At 49.8% G+C, this 9094-nt stretch overlaps 1 long non-coding RNA gene across 2 annotated transcripts; it reads left to right on the plus strand.

Moving 5' to 3' along the window:
* The first annotated feature begins 287 nt into the window (after positions 1 to 287).
* On the plus strand, positions 288 to 8396 carry LOC120391427. 2 transcript variants are annotated; one of them, XR_005591300.1, is made up of 3 exons: positions 288 to 618; positions 1436 to 1608; positions 7949 to 8396. It is a non-coding gene; the product is annotated as an uncharacterized LOC120391427 (long non-coding RNA). The 2 variants fall into 2 exon arrangements; XR_005591299.1 differs by lacking the exon at positions 288 to 618 and having other exon boundaries at positions 895 to 1608.
* Positions 8397 to 9094: the final 698 nt, after the last annotated feature.

Here is a 9094-nt window from a genome sequence, read left to right on the forward strand (position 1 = left end):
ACGCAACTTCAGCTACGCGAATAGTGTTGCTGAAGTCAGCATATCTTAGGACGACTTATCTGGCCATGAGGACAGTGGTGAGTCGACCGCTGCTGCTGCTCCCCCGTCGACTCCGCTTCCGCTTCTCATGCGCTGGAGTTGACGGGGAGCGCAATCGGGGATCAATTTTATTGCGTCTACGCTTGATGCAATAAATCGACACCCCCACTCCGATAGATCAATCATCACCCGCCAATCCAGTGAGTAGTGAAGACCTGCCCTCAGTGACATGGCTAAAATGACCTAAGTCCCCATGTAGACAGCATGAAGTAAAAGGAAGAATTTTTCAGTTGACCTAGCTACCACCAGTTGGGCAGGTGGGTTACCTATGCCGATGAGAGAATCCCTCCTGTTGACACAGGTAGTGTCTGCACTGAAGTGCTACATCAGTGCTAATGCAGCTGTGCCACTACAGATATTTAAGGTAGACCAAGCCCTCTGTGTTGGCTGCATAATTTCAGTGTAAAGGGACCTTTTCAGTTGCTTTTAACATGCTCACAGTTATTAGATGGACCTCAGGTCTGATCCAGTCTGGCAAATCCTATGTTCATCTTTAGGGTTGAAAGTCTCCATCCAGGGGTGAGTACTTTAGAAAGTTGGAGGAAAACCATGTAGTTTATTTCTGAGAAAGAGCCAGTGGGGAAAAGTACAACTTAGATAATGTTTTCACCCCTCAGCCACGAGGCCGAGAAGCGATATAAAAATATACATTTCTGAGCAATTCTAATGCCTTGGGCGACAAGTTTGACAGAGAGAGAATTCCTAGTTCAAACAGTCTCCTCTCTGCAGTCTGGTTGATATCTGTGTCCAAGTATACATATCCACACAGGCTGACTTTTTTCAATTCAGTAAAATTGGTTTAATGACTTGAGATCCAATCTTGCAAGTTTTTTACACACATGTATGTCTTTGAGCATTTGAGTGGTCCTGTTGTCTTCATTTAATGTCTATTATTGTGAGGGTTTAAAACTGTCTCCATGGATTTAGTCCTGGTGGGAGGGGTCGGGTCTATGCTGTAATTAAGTCACCATGGACAAGAATTTTACGCACTGGAGCTTAAAGTTGATTTTCTCAGTCCATATTCAGACAGCTAAATACGAGGCCTGATGATCAGCCGTGCTGGCCACTCAACCCCAAATTTGGAGGCTCAGCATTTTTGAAATTCAGGCCACTTAGTGAGAGACCTCACTATGGATATAGGAGCATAGCTTTAGGTTTCTCTTTTTGAAAATCTTGGCTCAAGCATCACCTCAGAATGGCAGAGTCTAGAACATTTGTCTTCAGGGGAAGGGACAAGAACGAACTGGGATGTGAAATTGTCTAGAGCCCCTGAAACTGCCCCAATTACCCTTCTCACCCTGCCAGACTTCAGAATAATGCCTATGTTTCACTCCAGATCATCCCATCCCCTTGAGAGACGGGGAAGAGAAATGGCTGCAGCGGAGCTGGTGACCTTCAAGGAGGTGGCTGTGTATTTCACTGAGGAGGAATGGGCTCTGCTGGACCCAGGTCAGAGATCCCTCTACAGGGACGTCATGTGGGAGAATTAGGAGACTGTGACCTCACTGGGTAAGGAATCCTGTCCCCTTGGGTACTAGACGTGGGTGGTCTCTGAAGCATCTGGGTCTGATTCTGTGCAGGGTTCTTCATTGGTCCCCCAGATTTCAGAGGGATCAATCCCTGAAACCCCACAATACATGTGTGAGAGTCTCTCTCTCCTCTGCACTCCTTACATGGAATAGGAGTTTCACAGGTATAATGATGGTGCTGTTCTCCTCATAATCAAGGCAGTCAATTGGGACAAGCTCGCTTTCTCCCACTGTTCCGAGGGCAGGGTCCACCTCTGGGGCATCTGCCATTTCAGGGTTTATCTGCACATGCCTGGTATAAAAGAAAAGGTAGCCCAATGGTTATGGCTTTGGCCTGACATTCAGGAGACCTGGTTTCTATGTCTTTAAGTATCAGGGGGTAGCTGTTGTTAGTTTGTAGCCACAAAAACAACAAAGAGTTCAGTGGCAACATTGGGGTAGCTTCACAAAGGAACAAAGGTATGGTGGTGCTGAGCATTGCTGTGCTTAGAAAATCTCTGTGAGTTACAAAGCATGAGTTAGGGGCCCAAGCAAACTTTATCACTTTGATTTTATGTTTTCTCCCATGTCACTGATAAAAATGTTAAATAGCATAGGAACAAGAACTGATTCCTGCAGGGCCCCACTGGAAACAGAGCCACTCAATGATGATTCCCCATTTACAGTTACATTTTGAGATCCATCAGTTAGCCAGTTTTTAATCCATTTAATATGTGCCATGTTAATTTTCTATCATTCCTGGGTCAAAATGTTGTCTGGCACCAAGACAAACACCTTACAGAAGTCTAAGTTTATTATGGCAACACTATTACCTTTATCAACCAAACTTGTAATCTTACAAAAAAAGATATCAAGTTATTTTGACAGGATCTATTTTCTGAAAACCCCTATTCAGGGGTGAGCTGCAGACGGTTTGCAACGGTTCGCGCGAACCGTTTGCTAAAATTAGACGCCGGACAGAGAACCGGATGCTAAAGAGCCAGGCAGGCAGGGGTGAGCTGGAGCCGGTTCGCACTGGTTACCGGGATCCCGGTTGTTAAATTTAGCAGCCATTTTAGAACCGGTTGTTCCAGGACAACCAGTTCTATAAGGGCTGCTAAATTTAACAAAAGCTCCGGCTGAAGCTCACCTCCCGCTCCTCTCCTGCTCCGCCCCCTTCTCCTCCCCCTCCCCTGCTTCCCGCGAATCAGATGTTCGCGGGAAGCCTGAACAGGAGGGAGGGAGGCAGGCAGGTAAGCAAGCGGGGCGGGCGGGGCTCGGCTCCTGCCCTGGGGTCCGCGGGGGGCGCGGGCGGGGCTCAGCTCCTCCCCCAGGGTCCGCGGCCGGGTGGGGGGCGCGGGCGGGGCTTGGCTCCTGCCCCAGGGTCAGCGGCTGGGTGGGGGGCGCGGGCGGGGCTCGGCTCCTGCCCCGGGGTCCGCGGCCGGGTCCGGGTCCGGGCGTGCGGCGCAGCCGGGCTCCTGGCCCGGCGGCGGCGGCCGGTCCGGCGGGGCGGCGCGGCTCCTGCCCCAGTGTCTGGGTCCCAGCCCCAGCCCAGCTGGGACCCCATCTCCAGGCAGCAAGGAAAGGGGAGCAGGGAGGCGTGATGGATAGAGGCAGGGAGTTGGGGGTGGATTAGTGTTGGAGCAGTCAGAGGGCAGGGAACAGGGGAATTGAATGGGGGTAAGGGTCGGGGGGGAGTCAGAAAGGAGCAGGGGTTGGATGGGGCGGTGGGGGCAATTAGGGGTAGGGATTCCAGGGACAGTCAAGGGACAGAGAGAAGGGGTGGTTGGATGGGGTAGGGGTCCCGGGGTGCCATCAGGAATGAGAGAAGGGTTGGATGGGGTGGCAAGGGGCAGTCAGGGGACAGGGAAGGGGGTGGATAGGGCATGGGTGGGGGCTGTCAAGGAACATGGGGTTGGATGGGACAGGAGTGGGGGGGGGGAGGAGGGAACCAGTTGTTAAAAATTTGGAGGGAGGAGGGAACCGGTTGTTAAAAATTTGGCAGCTCATCACTGCCCCTATTGATTTGCATTAATCATAGAATCATAGAACTTAAGATCAGAAGGGACCATTATGATCATCTAGTCTGACCTCCCGCAAGATGCAGGCCACAAAAGCTGACCCACCCACTCCTGAAATAATTCTCTCCTTGACTCAGCTGTTGAAGTCCCCAAATCCTGATTTAAAGACTTCAAGTAGCAGATAATCCTCCAGTAAGCGACCCCTGCCCCATGCTGGGGAGGAAGGCGAAAAACCTCCAGGGCCACTGCCAATCTACCCTGGAGGAAAACTCCTTCCCGACCCCAAATATGGCGATCAGCTGAACCCTGAGCATGCGGGCAAGACTCTCCAGCCAGACACTCAGGAAAAAGACTTTCAATATCCCAACATTGACCCTCGGTACTAATTACCAGTGGTCACACGTTATTGACCTATTGACTAAATCACGTTCTCCTATCAAAACCATTCCCTCCATAAACTTATCAAGCTTAATCTTAAAGCCACAGAGGTCCTTCGCCCCCACTGTTTCCCTCGGTAGGCTGTTCCAGAATTTCACTCCCCTGATGGTTAGATTAATTACATTAATAAAGAATTAAAGGAGGATAATCAAGTTTCATATCAGCTTCTCCATTATCTTGCTCAGGACTGATGTCAGGCTGACAGACCTATACTTCCCAGGTTATCCTGTTTACCGTTCTAAACACTGACACAAAAGTAGCTTTCTTCCAGTCTTCTGGAAATTCCCCAGGGCTCCAAGACTTATTGAAAATTAACATTAATTGTTCAGTGAGCTCCATAGCCAACTCTTATAAAATCCTTGGATGCTGACTTAAAAATGTTTAACTTTAGTCGCTTCTGTTTATGTTCTCCAGAAATACTAATGGAATGGAAAAAGTGTTGTTGTCACCAAATGATGAGACTATATAATCTGTTTTTCCCGCAAAACAGAACAGAAATATTTATTGAACACTTCTGCATTTACTGCATTATTATTGATAATTCTTCCATTTCCATCTAATAATGGACCAATACCATTCTCAGGGTTCTTTTTGTTCCTAATATATTTCAAAACTCCTTCTTAATGTCCTTAATTCTGCTGGCTGGAGACTTCTGTTTGTGTTCCTTGTCTTCCCTTATCAGTTTCCTTCAATTGCTATCTTCTGATTTATATTCATTATTATCAGATTCCTCTTTCTTCCATTTGTTATGTATTATTATTATTATTATTAATTTTTTTAATAACTAGACACCTCAGATTGAAATTCAGAAAATTTAGCATGCTAGGTGGCTCCTCAACTAAACTAGGCCATGGGAGATACTCAGCCAAGGAGGTGCTAAGCCCTGCCCCCGCTCCAAGATAGGTGCTGAAGTCTGGGCTGCAGGAAGGCACCTCTTTCTGCTTGGAATTCTCAACTGCCAAGTGTCTTTTCAGCTTAGTTGCTGTGCTGTTTTAGGAAGAAGCTGTGGGGAAGAGCTGCTTTTTCATAATGTTTAGTTCAGTGGGGAAGGTACTAAGCTAGGTTAGGAAGGACCCTGCTTCAAGTGCCCTCTTCTGCTAAGGGGGAGCAGGGAAAATTTGAACTGGCTTCTGTTACTTTTCAGGTGAGTGCTTTACCTCTGTGCTACGGGATATTCCGATGGGAATCTCCCTCAGTCTGTCCTGCTAAGCTCTTCCAATATGGATAACTAATGTAACAATGATGGGTCCAGAGACAGCAAGAGTGAACACCCACATGAGAGGGACTCTGTAGCCTCGTGGTTAGCACACTTTCCTGGGAGACCCAGACTCCAGAGTCTCTGCTTCAATGGCTTTTTATAAGTTGTTTATCCACAGTGGAACAGCTTCAACAGGAGATCCTGAGGGAACAGCACATCAGAATCACTCATAGTCTAGTGCAGGCCTGCACAACATGCGGCCGGGGGGCCATATGCGGCCCGCATGGGCTCACTGTGTGGCCCGCGGGGGGTGAGTCGGTGGGCTCATTGTGCGGTCTGCGGGGGGTGAGTAGGCAAGCGGCGGGTGAAGGAGGGGGGCTGAAGAGGCGGGCGGGCAGTGGCAGGGGATGAGGAGGCAAGCCGGGGAGGGTGGGGGGCTGAGGAGGTGAGTGGGTGGGCGGGCAGTGGCGCGGACTGAGTAGGCGAGCCAGAGGGGTGGGGGGCTGAGGAGGCGAGCGAGGGTCAGTGGCTGACCTGTTCTACTGATCTGGTCTGGCTCCCATCCCCTCTCCAAGGGGTGCAGCTGCCTGGAGGTGCTGCCTTCCTCAGTCCCACCTCGTTCATTCAACAGGGCCATTGATTACAAAGCTGTGGGGGAGGGGGAAGATCTTATTCTACTTCTAGCAAAAAGAAATTTTTCTTTTACCTTAATTATACTACCTTAGGGGCCCGCTATAACATATTACCAAGGTTCAATACCGCTGTTTCAGTGGGGCAGCGCTGGGGAAGAAGGGTTTGTTTCCGTGGGGCGGGTGGTGCTGGGGGAGGGGGAATATTTCAAGGGGGCTGGGCAGTGCTGGGGGGGGGTTCGGTGGGGCCGAATGGGTTCGGCCCTCAGCTGTTTTCTCTGGAGTAATATGGCCCTCACCGCTTTACGAGTTGTGCAGGCCTGGTCTATGTAATTTCAGTGCCATAGGGAGATTCCTGTCAGGGGACGCTAGCTTCATTTAAAATTAGCCACTGGGGGAGGGATCACATGAGAAGAGCAAGAGCCTTCCCAAGCCTAGCAAGGGAGACCCCCTCCCTTGCATTCCCTGAGGCTTCAGAGGGGTTAATTCAGTGGTTCTCAAACTTTTAGACTGGTGACCCCTTTCACACAGCAAGCCTCTGAGTGCGACCCCCCCCTTATACATCAAAAACACTTTTTTGTATATTTAACACTATTATAAATGCTGGAGGCAAAGCAGGGTTTGAGGTGGAGGCTGACAGCTCACGACCCCCAGTAATAACCTCATGACTCCCTGAGGGGTCCCAACCTCCAGTTTGAGAACCCCTGGGGTAATTTAATTTTAGCACCCTGTGTCTATTCACATGCATGTGCTATTTTGAGCATTTCAGTTTTCACAACATAGGCTCATCCCAGATTCTGGAACAAGCTCAAATGCTCAGTTCGTGGCGTATGTACATAAGCTTTACTAAAGACAAACCCACAGTAACCGTCTACAGTTTGTGAGGGTCCCCATGGAGCCAGTCTCTAGGAAACAGATAACTGCATGGAGGTTAAGTCCATTAATGGCTATTAGCCAGGCTGGGTAAGGAGTGGTGTCCCTAGCCTCTGTTTGTCAGAGGGTGGAGATGGATGGCAGGAGAGAGATGATTTGATCATTACCTTTAGGTTCACTCCCTCTGGGGCACTTGGCATTGGCCATTGTCGGTAGACAGGATACTGGGCAGGATGGCCTTTGGTTTGACCCAGTATGGCTGTTCTTATGTTCTAAGCTAAATGAACCCAAAGTTATGGAGACAGATATGAGTCAAGGAAGCCAGCAGAGTATCAGAAACCTGGAAAAATCTCTGCCTGGATGGGCTCAGGTGTTTGGTCACAAGCTGAGGTGGTTCAAAAGTTTTGGATTTTTTTTTTTAAGCAGAACTTTTTATTGTTTCTTTAAACAATCAAACACAGCAAGCAGCAAATATTTGGCCACACACTTCTGAAACCCCAAACCATGTTCAGGTTTTGGCAGACTAATTTCAGCTTTTCAATAAAAAAACCCACAACAAATGTTGAAGGAAAACAGACATTGTCCGTGATTTTTTTCTGCTTTTTAAAACCCCTAGTTTTCGATCCAGAAAAAGTTTTGATGGAAAATATTTGTCCAACCCTTTTAGTGAGCTTTATGCCTTTTAGCACTAGCTGATGCTGAGAACCAGTGATACCTTGTAAAGAAGTTTTCTCAAAACTGGGTTTGTGCTGAGATGCGGAAGGTTTATTTTTCCCAGGGCCGCCCGTGGGTGCGGAGCAAGTGGGGCAATTTGTGCCGGGCCCCGCAGGGACCCCCACGAGAATATAGTATTGTACAGTATTGCACTGTTTTTTATGGAAGGGGCCCCCGAAATTGCTTTGCCCCAGGCCCCTGAATCCTCTGGGCGGCCCTGGGTGGGAGAGGGCTGTGCTGAAGGTCCTGATTAAAACCCTACTGATGATGCAAGTGGGGGATCCAAGGGGCTCATGACCCCCTGCCCTTCCCTGATTGCAAAGTGAGAGGAGGGAGTTCTGGGTAGATAAAAGGGGGCTTGAGGAGGTGCTGATTCTGCATCCCTCACCTGGTTGCTAAGGGGCCCGATCCTGTATTGCTTAGGGACCCCCCCAGCACTCTTAACCTCCCCCTCCCCGCCCTTTGCAGATGGAAGCTCCCTTTGTACCAAAGTGCAAAGACCCTGGCGACACGAGTAACTTTGACAACTATGAGGAGGAGGAGATCCGGGTCTCAACCACTGAGGAGTACGCCATGGAGTTTTCTGAGTTCTAGGACCAGCGGCCCCCCCAAGAAGGGTGCATGCGGAGCGGGGGGGGGGAGTTGGATTTTGGTTTCATAGATAAATTAAATCTATATAGCCCTGTGGCTAGGTCTCCCCCCCAAATCCCCCCTTTCCACAAAGAAGCTTGAGAGTCCCATCTAGAGGGTGAGGATATCATCCACCCCGCCCTGGGAAACACGTCTGTGTCCTCCAACAACACTTGTTTCACTGGAAAAAAACAAAAGAACCCCCCACCCCCACTTCCTACTTAACAGTGTGCTTTGTTGTTAACATGTTTGAAACAATTACCAATAAAGTTTAAAAAAAAAATCAGACTGGCATGTGGCTGTTCAGCTCTAGGGGACAGTTGTCGTTGCTGTGATGAGCCGGGAGCTGTTCCTCTCCCTGGAGGCCCAAGGAGTTCAGGGATGTGGCCTGGGGGTGGGGGATGTCGGCGACTGCCATAAACGGTGCCTGAACTCGCCTGGAGTTGAAAGCCCAAGGGGACGAGTGGCGGCGCTGAAATGGGGCGGTGGCGTGTAGTCGATGGATAAACGGGCATCCCAAGCAGCAGCGGAGAGGTTATTTTATTGCTGGGTCGGAGGGGGGGGGGGCGACAGCTGCTGGAATGCCATGGCCAGGTCTGGTGCTTCATAGGCCATAAGCAACACTGTAAACATCAGCTGGAGATCTTAGGCGCTCAGATGCGGGGGCAGAAATGGCACTAAGTGACTCTCATTTCTAGGATCATCGGAGCCTTTCATTAAGGATTGAGCAGGGTGTGAGGGGGAAGCTTCTTTCCTAGTGAAGTGTGTTCTGGGCACATATGGGGGACGTGGGGAGGCCTTGGGGTCCTCGAGGGGAGCTGGTCTGCAGTCCTTGCAGGGTTTGATGCACGTTGGAAGAGGCTGGGGCGTGGGGAGGTCTGCGCTGTCTGCATTGTCCCTGTTCTGGGGTTAAATGGGGACCTTCCGCAGCTCTCGATGGGGTGCCTGTATGTAATGGAAAACCCGCCGGGCTCGCTGCTCAGT

This window comes from Mauremys reevesii, linkage group 25 (genome assembly GCF_016161935.1).
Source record: "Mauremys reevesii isolate NIE-2019 linkage group 25, ASM1616193v1, whole genome shotgun sequence".
Classification (NCBI taxonomy): Eukaryota; Metazoa; Chordata; order Testudines; family Geoemydidae; genus Mauremys; species Mauremys reevesii.